Consider the following 15,089-nt stretch of genomic DNA (forward strand, 5'->3'; position numbering starts at 1 on the left):
GCAGCTTAATCTATCTGCCCTATTCAAATAACTGTTTGAAACCGGAAAGGGAATGGTTACAATCCTTTTTTTCGCCTGGAGGCTCCTTAGCAGATGCTTAACTTTACCCACCCTATTTCTTCTCAGCCACTTTCAAGTCAAGCATGTAAAAAGTTCTTTTACATACTTCTTCCATAACATTGGGTATTTACTTGCCTTACATCTATAGAATCAAAAGGGACCCCTCCAAAGTTTCATTCTAGCAAAGGAAAAAGTTTCTCTTCACCAGACACCCTGCCATGTGATTTCCTACCAGTGGCCTCCCTTGAATCCGTTCCTGTTCAGCTAGCCCCCAGTTTATGCCTAGGGATCACCTTTTGTTGAGCCAACCTGGGTTAGAAATAACAGGAAGAGGGCTTTTCACAGGACTTGGTTGGAATTCTCTTTACATCACCAAGTAGGGAAAAGGTGGCTCTGTGTGAAGCAGCCGCAGACCATGGGGTGGAGGTAGGGGATGTCAAGGGTGGAAGGCGTCGCGGCCGTCTGCATTGTGACTGTGCTGGTACGAGTGCCTGGCACCACGCCAGGCGCTGGGGTAGAGTAGGAAGGACCAAGACTGACAGGTCCTCCTGGAAGGGACCGAGCCCGGAGCTGGGCAAAAGGGGAGCCATCGCGTTAACGCTTCTTGAAGGACTGACAGTGAGCACGAGTGACAAGTCACAGCGTGTCTCATTACAAGATACATCTGTATCTCCACCGCATACTCTACTTCCGCATGGAGACTGACCCTTTGCCATGTTGTCTTCTGTCTCTGGGGATTTCGGTTCAGTCACTCCGTCCCCGGGGCCTCTATGGAGGCGGAACTACTGTGTCAGAGGTCGTGGTTTTCAGGGAGAAGTCGTGGTCGGAGTGACAAGAGGGCGGGCAGTAGGCGGGACTTCCGGCCCACGGTTCCGTCAGCTGCCTTTCCCGGGCGTCTCCCCGCAACCCCCTCAACTTCCCTTGTCCGTGACGCGGCGCCCAGGAAAAATTCGACGGGACAGGGACCGGGGGAGCGTGAGCTGCAGGTGAGGACTCGGTGTGTGCCTATCCTTGCGGCTCTATTTGAGAGGAGAAACTGTGGCGCTGGGACCGCGGGGAGACTGACTGAAAGAAGAGTGGGTCAGTGACAGCGAAGGGAGTGTGAGGCTGGGGCTGCAAGGCTACTGTGACCCAGGGGCACTGACAACGAGGGGACTGTGACTGAGACGCAGCTGCTCGCGAGGGGTCTGCGACCCGCAGCGGTGAATGCTGAGGGACTCTGACCTCGGAGAACACGAGGCAGAGGCTGCGAGGGGACTATGACCGAGGAAGTATGAAGCAGTGACAGCAGGGAACTGTGACCAAGGACCAACGAATCGGAGGAGACCGATCGATGGATAGTAACTGTGAGGGGACTCTGACGTAAGGGAACATGAAGCGGCGGCTGCAGGGGGATTCCTACCAACGAGCAGTAACTTTGAGGGGCTGAGTTGGAGAAGAGTGTGTGATCAGTGACTGGACAGGGTACTGTAGCATGGTGTTTGGGTACGGGGTGTGGTGACTGGGTGGAGAGGGTCTTAGTGGGAAACACTGGTTTGGGACTTATCAGACAGACCCGAGTTTAATTTTATGGACAACCTTCTTGTGGCTGGGAGGCTCACCTCACCACTGAGCTACAGTTTCTTCCTCCGTGAATGGGAAGTTTGGGCTAGATTAATGTTTCCTAAACTGTGGCTTCCATCCTATGATTGGGTTGTGAAGTCTATTTAGTGGATGGAACCTGAAATTTTAAAAAAAAAATAGACTAGAAATTTTCAGTGTGTTCGCAGAGTAAGAATATTATTTCATGAAACGTGTTTCAGTTATGTGTGTGTGAGATTATGATGTAAAATGGATTTCATGTGTCTTAAAATGTAGTAAAAAAAAGTTGGAAAAACATTCGACCAGATTATTTCTGAGTTTTCTTTCTGGTCTAAAATGCAACGATTCTACGATTAGGGGACTGTTTGGAAGTACAAAGATGCAATTAGGAAGACTGAATCCGGGGCTGGGGCACAGGCTTTATCAGATTGACTTAACTGGAGAAGCCTTCCATCGAAGTGACCAGTTGTGACTGGGGACTGAAACTCAGGTTCTCAGTTGGGAGAACCAACAGGTATATATTGAAATAGGGACAGTGGTATTTATAAAGGCAGTGAGGATATAGGGGTTTGTGATAGGAAAAACTGCTAGGAATAGACATTGAGGAAGCGTGGAAGCTTTGAGGAGGGTAGGAACAAAGCTTAGAAAGGGAACTGAAGATAGAGACAGAAAAGATTCTGCCAAGAAATAAAGTGGGAGTAGGGAGATACAACCTTCAGGGTCCTTTTCAATCCTGATATTTAGTGATTCTGCAAGTACAGAGAATTGCTAGTAAAAAGAAACTAGTTGAGAATGGAATTTGGTGCAGGAATCAGTGGTGAACAGATGATTATCTTGGAGAAGACAGGATGATCTGGGAAGGTCAACAATTGTGACTAGAATGCCACAGCGGAGAAGCTTTACTGTTTTTAGCTATCCAGTTCAATGATTTGTGCACTGGAGGCCAAGGTTGGCATACTGGGAATGTTACCATGCTGTGGATAATTCAAATGATGTTTTAGCTCTGGTTTTATTTCCTACCGATTCCCTTTCATGAGGGCTGTTAGTGATGCAGATGAAATGAACTAAAGTGAGTTTCACTACTTCCTCCTCTTTTATAGCCCTTTGTAGAAGGTGCTACTTACTGTGTCACCCAGTGTTTTAAAAAATATATCTAATAGAAGAAGCTTGAGGCAATTTCAACTTACCAGACACTGTATTTATCTGATAACCTAATAGTCACCCCACCCTCTACACACACATACATTTTGTGTTAGGGGAAGAGAGTTCAGAAAGATTCTTGAATGGGAATGAGTTGGGAATAGTGAGGGATAGCCTTTGTTTAGCTAAAAAATTGCTTTTTCTAGAACATTAGATGTTTACATGGCTTACATTCAACATAACTAAAAGGAACTACTCAAGAATTTGTTCCTAGAACAGAATATAATGCTTAAAGGTAACTCACCACAGAAGGGAAGACATTTAGACTTGGGGACTGCAGCACTGCCTCCGGGGTCATTTGTGTCTGCTGAATGAGATGATTCTTTCTGACTTACCCTGCTTTGCAAACTTCCTTTGAAAACCAGTATAATGGCCTGATTGATAAAGAATGAACTTTTATTCCTTCCTCAGCCTATGATTTCTTCTCCCATAAACAGGTGAGGTTTTATTTTTCTTGGGGAATCTCCTCTTTGGATATGTGATCCCTTAAGGAGAATGATCTAGTCAGATAGAGCCTTGGATTCAGAAGTCCCTGGTTACTTTATCTGATGTTAACACTGACTTACTCTGTGTCTCTGGGAAGAATTATTGCTTTCTCTTGCTTTAGATTTTCTATGGCAGAGATAACTGTTCTTCTGGTTAAATGGCCCTTTAAGAATCTGAAATATATGCATACTCACCAAATTTAGTGTACAATCTCATGGAGTTTGTAAACCACCTGACCTCATTCATGACTTTCCTGTGGGAGCTGAATAACCTCTTCATGTTATAAACTCTCATGAGGATTAATTTATGAAATATTCATAGAAAAAGCAAGCATAATAATTTGCTATTATTTTTAATGATGGTTAAGGACAGAATATCTAGTTATAATTGTAATTTTCTTATGCTTTTCTTTCCAAGTATTTGTGTAACTCTCATCTGAAACCAGATCTTCTGGCTTTTCTACTAATAGAGGTAATTCCTCCTACTGAATCAAACAGAAATAGGTCTGTCTTACACTAACGTTTGTGTTACCCTAAAATAGATTGGAAAGAATAAATTTTTCTAAAAGTCATGATTTGGGGGGAATTTTTTCTGTTAGAGAAACCCTGAAATCAGAGTACTTCCCAATCATCACTGAACTGTGAGAGTTCCTTTTTACTCAACATTGTGGCTGCTTCTACATCTTTTACCTATGTTATCAGTACATAAGTCACATTAGAAAACAATAGGCAGAAATAGAGACACAGATGTAGAGAACAAACGTATGGACTTCCACCAAGGGGGGTAAAGGGGGGGCTGGGATGAATTGGGAGATTGGGATTGACATATATATACACTAATATGTATAAAATAGGTAACTAATGAGAACCTGCTGTATAGCACAGGGAGCTCTACTTCACTTCTCTGTACAGTAGAAACTAACACAGCATTGTAAAACAGCTATACCCCAATTAAAAGACAAAAAAAGAAAGAAAAAAGAAAACAATAGGAAGGAGAGTGTAAGAGCAGGGCTCAGCCCTCCTGCTTATATACCCAGAGGGTAACTTCTAGCACTTTCTCTTTCCTAAGCATAAACCTTTCTGTTTCTAGTCCTGAAGTTCCCTTTTCACAATATTCCTGTCAAATGGGTACCTGGACACGTGTATGAAGTATGATTTGTTTTGTCAATTGTTTATGAATGATTTGTGGCAAAATTTAAATTCTAACCCCCTTCCTCTATAATTCAGTCAGTAAATTTAGGGAATATACATTTTTACATACGTTATTTTGCAGTATATGCCAGGGCACCATTCCAGAAGAAAAAAAAAGAGTGAGTCTCTAGTATATATTTGGCACTGTGTTTGGTTCGTTTACATACATTATCTCATTAATATAAATAATTGTATTGACTGTGTTTTACTGTTTGCAAACCAGATTAGTAGATAGATATATAGCAGGGTTGTGTTTTGGTTTTTTGTTTGTTTGTTGTCTTTTTTCTCCCTTTGTTTTGGTAACTCTCTTGTTGAAAGTTACGTTAGTTTGAAGTTTTCTATGTTTGGACTAGAATGATTGGCAGCGGAACCCATGGATCTGCTAGGCTGTTATATATCACATTCACAACTATTTGCAAACCAGTTTGAAGTGAGGGCTGCTAAAAATAATGACTTATAGGGCTTCCTTGGTGGCACAGTGGTTGGGAGTCCGCCTGCCGATGCAGGGGACACGGGTTTGTGCCCCGTTCCGGGAAGATCCCACATGCCGCAGAGCAGCTGGGCCCATGAGCCTGCGCGTCCGGAGCCTGTGCTCCGCAGCAGGAGAGGCCACAACAGTGAGAGGCCTGCGTACCGCTAAAAAAAAAAAAAAAAAAAAAAAAAAAAAGACTTATAGTCTTTGCTTTATATTAGAGAACAAAATGAGTGTATGGCACTTAACAGAAAACGGTAGTTTTTTTATCTACGTAGAATTACCTCAGATGTGATTTACGTTTATTTGTTTATTTTTTGGCCCCTAGGTCTTAATCTTTTTTGTGCCGTGGACCTCTTTGTCAGTATGGTGAAACCTTGTTGACTCCTTTTTTGGGATAATGTTTTTATTGCAAAAAAATACATAGAATTATAAAGGAAACAAATTGTGTTGAAATATAGTTATAAAAATATTTTTAAAATGTGTGATATAGCACATGTAGTTTTTATTAACATAGTAAATAAAGTTTACTGTCTATCAGTGGGTCTAATAGCTATGATAATTTTTAAATGATCGTGTGTTTAAACAGTATTTCAAGATATTTGTAATGAGTGTGATATTATATGAAAATATCTATGATTTCTATTGGTGACAAAGTCTGTTCTACTAAGTGTACTATTACTATTGTGGCTTATGTTCATAATTGAAGGAATGCTGAATTTGCCAGAGGCTAGTGAAAATAAAGATATAATTTTTTTGGTCCAAATCCAAGACTCCCTGAATCTGTCGTAGACCCTGCCTTAGAGATATAAGTTCCATAACCCACTCTAGGAAGAGCAAAATCTAAACACAGGGTTTACTCACTGATTCTTCTAGTAGAATAGTGGCAGAGCAAAATCATTCAACTGTAAGAGATATTACAAGTGTCCCTTGTGGTTTTTAGGATAATCTCTTTCCTGAAATATCCTACTGTGTGGTCAGGCCCAAGAAGAAACTTTATTTTGGTCCAGGACTAACCCAGGGTCTGGCACAGAGTAGGTGCCCACTCAGTGTTTGTTGAATAAGGGTTTCTCTGGAGAAATTAGAGGGAAGAGATCAAGTTCAGAGCTAAGATCTTAGATGTGGCAATTTACAGGTCCCAAATATTGAGGAATAACATTGAGCTCTGATTTAAAACTAATCATCTGTGCAGATCATGTTGTGAAAACACTTTTACATTTAGAACTTCCCAAATCAGGCATTCTTTTGACTTATTCTATACAGTGTGGTGATATATACAGGTTAGTGACATAAACTGTAGAAATCCTGTATCAGAAAGTTATGGTACAGTTTCTTGAAATAATTCTATTCCTAGCGCTGTCCTCCACTTTAGAACTGTTTGCATAATCTAGGCAGAATTCACTACCAAATTATTGATAAAACTGATCCTGTTTTCATCTAGAATAGAGTTGGCAAACTTTTTAGGTAAAGGGCCAGATAGTAAATATTCAGCTTTGCAGGTCATACAGTCTCTGTTGCAACTACTCAACTCTGCAGTTGTAGCACAAAAGTGTCCATAGACCACTTTTCATTCATTCATCAGTGAATGAGCGTGGCTGTGTTCCAGTAAAACCTTAATTACAAAAACAGGCAGTGGGCCATATTTGGCTTGTGAGCTGCTCTAGGAGTTCTGCTGGTTCTTGAATCCAGTCCCTCCTCCCCACTATGGGTTAGACATATCCTCCCTCAAGCTTCAAAGGTCTTTACACAAGGGGTGATGTGACTGCACTGTTATCTGTGGGAAGGCCTGATTGTACAGCAGATGACATGATTAATGCCAACAGTATTTGATTCACTTTAACCTAGGAGTTCACAGAGCTTGCCTCTTAGAGCACTACTTTATTAAGCTCCACAAAGGTAGAAGCCGATAAAGATCCCAAGTACAAAGTATGCTTGCTTACTCAGCTTTGGAACTGGACATTGGTATGCCAGTAGAAAATTACTGAGCGTAGGGTTTTACTGAGGAAGATAATTGTAGGCCCAGAGACAGGGGAAGCAGGAATAGAATGCAAAGGAAAAATTCATGTTTCCTCTTTTCACAGATAGTTCCCTGTAGTAATCAGTCAAATTTGAATTAGTTTTAAGAGTATACATTATTGCAACTTCTACTATTTAGGTTGTTGCATAGCTTAGGAAGCAGAGTCCACCTCCTCTTTCACCCTGGGGTGCTTACTAAATCTACTGACAATAAGGAAGTAGAATAGAGAGGATTGGGTGGGAGTTTCTAAAACTGCACTTGTTGGAGACCTTCATCTTTAAAACAGAAGCATATGCATACCAGCGCCCAGATTTTGTCTCCTTCAAGATATTCACGTTGGAAAGACACTTGATTAGATTTATCCTCAGTATCTCCTCCCTGCCACCCCTCCCTGCTGACACACATTTCTACTTCTGTGTACTTCCTTAATAGCAAAGTTAATCCATCCAAGCAGGCATCTATTGGAACATTAAAGAACAAGGCAAGCAGTGTATGCTGGGAGGTTAGTCAGCAGAAATGGAGCCAGATTTTGTGAATCTGGGTAAAAATCACAGGAACAGATACCACATTCTGTATCTTGAAAGCAATTTGGAGACATTAAGGCACTTAATAGGCAGGGTTGGGTTATGGTAGTGATGGTGGTGGTGTGGGTATTTATGTCCATAGTTAGAATCTGTGCTTGAATGGAGAATTTGACTAAGATAAGGTGACTTATCTCGGGACTGAATATGTAGCAGTGTTGGAAAGATCAGGCCTTACAAGTGCTGCATTCTGGCTGCCAGCTCCCTTTTTCTCTTTTGTTATAGCTTCTTTTGACAGAAACTTTTGGGGAGGATAAACTGCTAAGGAAATAGGAAGTTTTGGCCCACCCTAATGGGCTCATAAGTGAGGCTGTGTATTCTATCTCCAACTGCTTTCATTTTGACTCATCCCAGCTTAATTAATGTGGGTGCTGTGGCTGGAAGCCAGGCTCCACCTGCAAATCATTGGGCAATTTCCTGCTCCCCAGCCCCATTTTGATCTTGTACTGTATTGGCTCTGAGGAGGTGTCATCTTTTCCCAACCGTATTACCCACTGGACAAACAGATATTAAGGCAGCCTGTGTTGGTGTGTGTGTGTGTGTGTGTGTTCCCTCTGGAATGTAGATATTTAAAGTCTCCTTTTCCAGCGTCATCACTCACTTTTACTTGACTAGTATTGGTTGGTTGCAAATGGGCAGTTATCATAAATGGAGAGTTGCGAAGTATTATTCCTCATTGTTGGAGGTATTCAGTGGTTACTGGGCAATTGTGAGTATTGTAAAGGTGGTGTGATTTTAGATCAAGCTAAGTCTCAGTGTAATGAACTAAAAAGCCAACATATATTTGCAACCCTCAGTATGCCCTCATCCTCCCACATACCTTTTCTCAGTAGCAAATTTGATGTGTCCTAGCAGACATCTATTGGAACTTTAGGGAAGCTGGGGGTAATTTTTTTCATCAGTTTAGGCACTAATTATTAAATTTTTATATATACTTTCATAGTGTATAAGGTAGTAGATGTGAGGAACATGGGGGTGGTCTAAGAGAGCCAGTGAAAAATGAAAAACTTGAGAGACCTATAAAGTCAAAGTTTAAAAATTAGTAATAGTTCTAGAGGAAAGGTGTGAGGGTTAATCTCTTTATAATTTCTGAATTCTTTTAGGGTCACTATTATGGAATGACTGTGATCTTGGTGTTTTCCATCTCCTAAGAAAGTGGAGAAGATATAGAAGTGTTTTGCATTATAAAACAAAAAGTATTAGATGTGTTTGTTCTAAATCCAGAGGATCTTAAAACTTCAGTTTAAGTCTGATGTGTAATGTTCAGTTTAAAATATAGTATAAGGGGCTTCCCTGGTGGCACAGTGGTTAAGAATCCGCCTGCCGATGCAGGGGATACGGGTTCGAGCCCTGGTCCGGGAAGACCCAACATGTCATGGAGCAGCTAAGCCCGAGCACCACAACTACTGAGCCTGCATGCCACAGCTACTGAAGCCCACACGCCTAGAGCCTGTGCTCCGCAACAAAGAGAAGCCACCGCAAAGAGAAGCCCGTGCACCGCGTCAAAGAGAAAGCCCACGCACAGCAACGAAGACCCAACACAGCCAATAAATAAATAAATAAAATTTAAAAAAGAGTATAGTATAAAATACAATATATGACACAAAAGTCATCTTTGGAAAATAGAAGAACTGTAAGCAGATAAGAAAAAATACTTTTGACAGGATGAGAGCTTTGTTTTGCCATCTTTGATACATTATAAATTGACAAGTACTTGACCTCTTTCCATCAAAACAAAATACTAACGTAAGTAGTGCTTTTCAAAATTTCAAAGGAGTTTTTCCACTTATTACATTTATTCAAATAGTTATTGAGCACCTACTTTGTGCTAGGGCTCATTGCCAAGTATTGAATGCATTAATTATGATTTTGTGGTTCTAAGTGATAAAAAACCAAGCTTAACTGAGCTTAAGCAAAAAGGGGGATGTATTGGTTGACACAATTAGGCAGTTCAGGATCTGGCTTCTCTCCATCATCAGCATTGCTTTCTCTGTGTGACTATTTTGAGAAAGACTCTCTTCCTGGTTATAGGATGACCACTAGATTGTTACAGGATGGTTCCTAGAGTCAGGTCTCCAGGCTTGAACTCACAAAGAAAGAAGTGATAATCTTTGTCCAAGAATTCCTATCTGGTGAGTCCTGAGATTCACTCTGATTGGACTATCTTAGGTCACCAATCACTGCCATTCCCACCTCCCTCCTCCCCCAGTCTGTGGCCTGAGAGAGTGATGTGCTGATTGGTTCAGGTTAGGCACGTGGCATCTGACGGTATGGCTAAGGGTGAAGATCACACAGACCGAATGATACTGAGTCTCCGAATGAAAATGGGCTCTACTCAGAGCAGGAGAATTGAACGGTGGAAAGAAGCAACATCAGGGAGTTTGTTTTCTAATCTCTCATTTGCACTCACTATAACTTAGAGTTAAGGTACTAGGTGGAGCTAGATTTTTTTTTTTTTTTTTTTTTTTTTTGGTCCAGGCTGAGAGGCTTGTGGGATCTTAGTTCCCCGACCAGGGATTGAACCCATGCCCCCTGCAGTGGAAGCGCGAGTCCTAACCACTGGACTGCCAGGGAATTCCCTGGGAGGAGCTAGAATGAAGTCCCCGTTTATATGATATGATTCCTGGTCTATTGCACCCTCTACTCTTCTACTCTGGCCCAAACCAAAATAAGCCCCTTGGAATTCCTAAGTGGTCTGTCAGCGATATGCCCAGTGAGAAGGAGCCCAGTCTTTGTGAAAGATGAAATTAAAATCCTGTTTGGCACAGTGTAGTGCATGACCAGAGAGCAGTAAGTGGTTTTGTTTAAATTCATGTATGACCATTTTATATACTAGGCAGCACATAATAAGTAAATAAATACTAGGCAGTGTTGTTGTTAAGTACACAGATCCTAGAGCCAGAATGCCTTGGTTCAAATCCTGGTTTTGCCCTGTCCTACGTGTGTGACCTCAGTCAAGTCATTTAACCCAGCTGTGCCTCAGTTTCCTCATCTGCAAAATAGAGCAAATAATATTATCTATCGCATAAGACTGTTGTGAGAATTAAGTTATTTAATATATGCAAAAGGTTTATAACTTTCTGGCACAAAGGAAGTACTCTGTAAGTGTTAGCTATAATTTTTATCATCACTATTATCATTATCTTTGGGACTGTGATAGAGAAATGTGGATTATGTGATAGTACAATGAAATGGGTTTACATCTGATTGAATACCTTAATCATTAAGAATTCTAAATATATTTTTCTATCCTGTTTTCTAAAGATAAACTCTCCTGTGTTTTATATTGTACTAACCTAGAGTATTAAGAGTGGATCTCAATGAGGAGAGAGGGGTCCAGTGGTATGTCACATTGGTGTATGGTGACATATATCTATCCTGATCAATACTTTCAGCACTAACATGGATGGAAACATAAAAAACATGCTTTTCAAGTTTATAGGTTACATAACATTGTGAATGCTAGTGTGATAGATGGCAGTCATGATTTGAAATTATTTTAAGATGAGAACAAACAAAAAGATCAACCATGATGGACTTTACAGGATTATGACTAATAAAATTAATGAAGGTATTTCTACACAACCTCTCCTTGAATGTCCTGGTATGCCAAAATGAAATGCCCCCGAGGTAACTCAGCCCCTTTTCAGATAACTCTTCGTTCCTAAAAAGGTTTTTATTATGTTAAAGTTTGTGTCTTTGCATCTTCCAACTAATGATTCATTTTCTATTATCTGGACTTTCACAGAATAAGTGTCTGCCCCATCCAACATAACAGGCATTCAGATATTTAGAGATAGTTATTAGGTACCTTCTTGTATAGTACAGTGTCGCATTTTGTTGTATACCACAGTAGTTAAGGGTGTGTAGTCTGCAGCCAGGCTGACTGAATTTGATTCCTAGCTTCGCCACTTACTAGCTGTGTGATCTTATTTTCTGTGCCTCAGTTTCAATAGTGATAAAAATAATACGTCTATGTCAAAGGGTTGTGAATGTTAAGAGAGTTTTTTGTGTTTTTTTAATTTATTTAATTTATTTATTTTTGGCTTCATTGGGTCTTCATTGCCATGTGCGGGCTTTCTCTAGTTACGGTGAGCAGGGGCTACTCTTCGTTGCGGTGCACGGGCTTCTCATTGCAGCGGCTTCTCTTGTTGCGGAGCACAGGCTCTAGGTGCACGGGCTTCAGTAGTTGTGGCATGCGGGCTCAGTAGTTGTGGCTTCTGGGCTTTAGAGCGCAGGCTCAGTAGTTGTGGCGCACGGGCTTAGTTGCTCCGTGGCATGTGGGATCTTGCCGGACCAGGGCTCGAACCCGTGTCCCCTGCATTGGCAGGCAGATTCTTAACCACTGCACCACCAGGGAAGCCCCAAGAGTTTTAATATTTTTAAAGTTTTTAGACATACAGGTGTTATATAAATGCTGACAGTAGTAGTAGTAGTAGTAGTAGTAGTAGTAGTAGTAGTAGTAGTAATAGTGGTGTTTCTTCATCATAGCTTAACATCAGACTCTAGAAGAGTTCTTGCTACAATCGTAATTTTTTTTTGAATTAGTGTCTGTTGGGCAAGGATGTTCAATTGTTAAATTACTTTATTTTTTAAAAAGATTTGTTTATTATTTATTTATTTTACTTTTGGCTGCGTCGGGTCTTAGTTGCGGCTTGCGGGATCTTCATTGAGGCAGGCGGGATCTTTTGCTGCGGTGCGCCGGCTTCACTCTAGTTGTGGCGTGCGGGTTTTCTCTTCTCTGGTTGTGGCGCGCAGGCTCCAGAGCGAGTGGGCTCTGTACTTTGCAGCACACAGGCTCTCTAGTTGAGGCACGGGAGCTCGTTGTGACGCGCTGTATTGGAAGGCGGATTCTTCACCACTGGACCAGCAGGGAAGTTCCACAGCAGTGATTCTTAAATGGGGTAAGGATAAGATGGGGAGATGGAGCATACTTCATGTTTTATCATACTTTTACATTAAAAGTACATTTTTTATAGTAGTAATCATGGGTGAAAACTTGACAAAATCTTCTTGGCTATAGGGGATACACGGAAGATAGACTTTAAGGCAGATGATGGCAACTACTACTACTATGAAATAATAATAGTAGCTAATGTTTACAAGCACATACTGTGTGCCAGACTCTGAGCTAAGTAAGGCTTTACATGGATTATTCCATTTAAACCACATTTGTTAGATGATGAAACTAAGACTTGGAGAGATAAAGGAATTTGTCCAAATTTTCATGGCTAGCTAGTGGTAGAAATGGGATTCATATTTAGGTAATATGATTTAGGGGCTGACCTCTATTTAATCACTACAGTATACTAACGGAGTGAGGTTAAAGATTTTTACTTTTCTCAAAATGGAGCATGGATAAAAAATATTGAGAAACACTGCCTTAGACATTTGGTTAGAGGTATTTATATAAGACAGAAGGAGAGATTTTGTTGAAGAATGTATGTACTCAACTGAAATTCAGGTAAAATATGTTAGTATTACTATTATTTACCAATGGGCTTTGCAATGTGTCAGTACTAATACTAATGGTTGACTTGATTCTTTGTTCATGAATTTTACATTAGCTTTAAATAGGTAGTCAGATACCTCCTTTCTCCTCCCTTGAGTTCTCATTGTGATATTTTATATTTTTTGTATGATTTTTTTAATCTAGTGGAATAGATCCAGTGTCACAATATCTAGTGACTCCAGATATCAATTTGACTTTAAAATATCTTTAAAACCACAAGGGCAGTATTTAGCACCTTTGCTTCTTTCTAGTATGATGATATCTACCATGTATTTGGCTGGTTAAGTTGAATTATGCAAGATGGTTCAGTACTTCAAGAATTAAACAGTTAAAAAGCAAAGTAGAATTTATGTTATGTATATTTTACCACAATGTAAACAAAACAAAAAAGCAAAGCAAAGTCAGAGTAGGGAGGGAGAGATGGATTATAAAGTGGTATGAGGAAACTTGAGAGCGAGGGATATGTTTTTTAATTTTGATGATTTCACAGGTATATAATGTTAACACTCATTAAATTATACACTTTTTTTTTTTTTTTTTTTTACTTTCAAAATGTCTTTAATTTGTGGTTTCTGACTCTGGTGTACCATTTGAAGTCCTGATTTCATATTGCAGATTATTTTGAAATTACAGAACTAATAAAGAACATCTGTGTTAATAGCCTTACATGTCCAACAAAAAACTAAAGCAAAAGATTTTTAAATTGACAAAAACATACAGTGTAACTTTTGTTGGAATTTGCTAGTTTTAAAAACAATACTTTTCTAAAGTTGCCACTTCATTTGAGGGATGGTATAAAGATGGGCTGAATATAGAGTTAGAGCACAGAAATATTTCATGCTTCTCAATTCATTAGGCCTGATTTGAGGCCCTTCTCTAAGTCCAGTTCACATGGGCGTGTGGTCCCTTGCATCTATGAGGTAGACAGGCTGGAACAGAGGTAGTGAGAGTGGAAGGGTGCTTCCTGCCTTGGCTCTGAACCATGTGTATACAGACAGGATGGTCCAGCAGACTCACTCTCTCATACATTCCAGAATTTTTCTACTCTTAAGAAGAAATGACATTTTAAGTTTATTCTATACTAAATAGCCAAGAAGAAATTTAAGAATTCTCCTTTGGAATTTTGGATGTAAGGATTTGTATCCATTCAGCCAATCTGTGTCTTTTGGTGGGAGCATTTAGTCCATTTACATTTAAGGTAATTATCGATATGTGTGTTCCTATTCCCATTTTCTTAATTGTTTTGGGTTCGTTATTGTAGGTCCTTTCCTTCTTTTGTGTTTCTTGCCTAGAGAAGTTCCTTTAGCAGTTGTTGTAGAGCTGGTTTGGTGGTGCTGAACTCTCTCAGCTTTTGCTTGTCTGTAAAGGTTTTAATTTCTCCATCAAATCTGAATGAGATCCTTGCTGGGTAGAGTAATCTTGGTTGCAGGTTTTTCTCCTTCAACACTTTTAATATGTCCTGCCACTCCCTTCTGGCTTGCAGAGTTTCTGCTGAAAGATCAGCTGTTAACCTTATGGGGATTCCCTTGTGTGTTATTTGTTGTTTTTCCCTTGCTGCTTTTAATATGTTTTCTTTGTATTTAATTTTTGACAGTTTGATTAATATGTGCCTTGGCGTATTTCTCCGTGGATTTATCCTGTATGGGACTCTCTGTGCTTCCTGGACTTGATTATTTCCTTTCCCATATTAGGGAAGTTTTCAACTATAATCTCTTCAAATATTTTCTCAGTCCCTTTCTTTTTCTCTTCTTCTTCTGGAACCCCTATAATTCGAATGTTGGTGCGTTTAATGTTGTCCCAGAGGTCTCTGAGACTGTCCTCAGTTCTTTTCATTCTTTTTTCTTTATTCTGCTCTGCAGTAGTTATTTCCACTATTTTATCTTCCAGGTCACTTATCCGTTCTTCTGCCTCAGTTATTCTGCTATTGATCCCATCTAGAGTACTTTTAATTTCATTTATTGTGTTGTTCATCGTTGCTTGTTTCATCTTT

At 40.1% G+C, this 15,089-nt stretch overlaps 1 protein-coding gene across 1 annotated transcript in view; it reads left to right on the plus strand.

The window, feature by feature from the left end:
* The first annotated feature begins 929 nt into the window (after positions 1-929).
* PCYT1A (phosphate cytidylyltransferase 1A, choline) overlaps positions 930-15,089 on the plus strand; it is a 47,708-nt gene continuing 33,548 nt past the window's right edge. Inside the window, exon 1 of the mRNA XM_060150382.1 lies at positions 930-1,046. The gene's annotated coding sequence lies outside the window, so the exon portion shown is untranslated. The remainder of the gene's footprint in view (positions 1,047-15,089) is intronic.

This window comes from Lagenorhynchus albirostris, chromosome 5, assembly GCF_949774975.1.
Source record: "Lagenorhynchus albirostris chromosome 5, mLagAlb1.1, whole genome shotgun sequence".
Lineage (NCBI taxonomy): Eukaryota > Metazoa > Chordata > Mammalia > Artiodactyla > Delphinidae > Lagenorhynchus > Lagenorhynchus albirostris.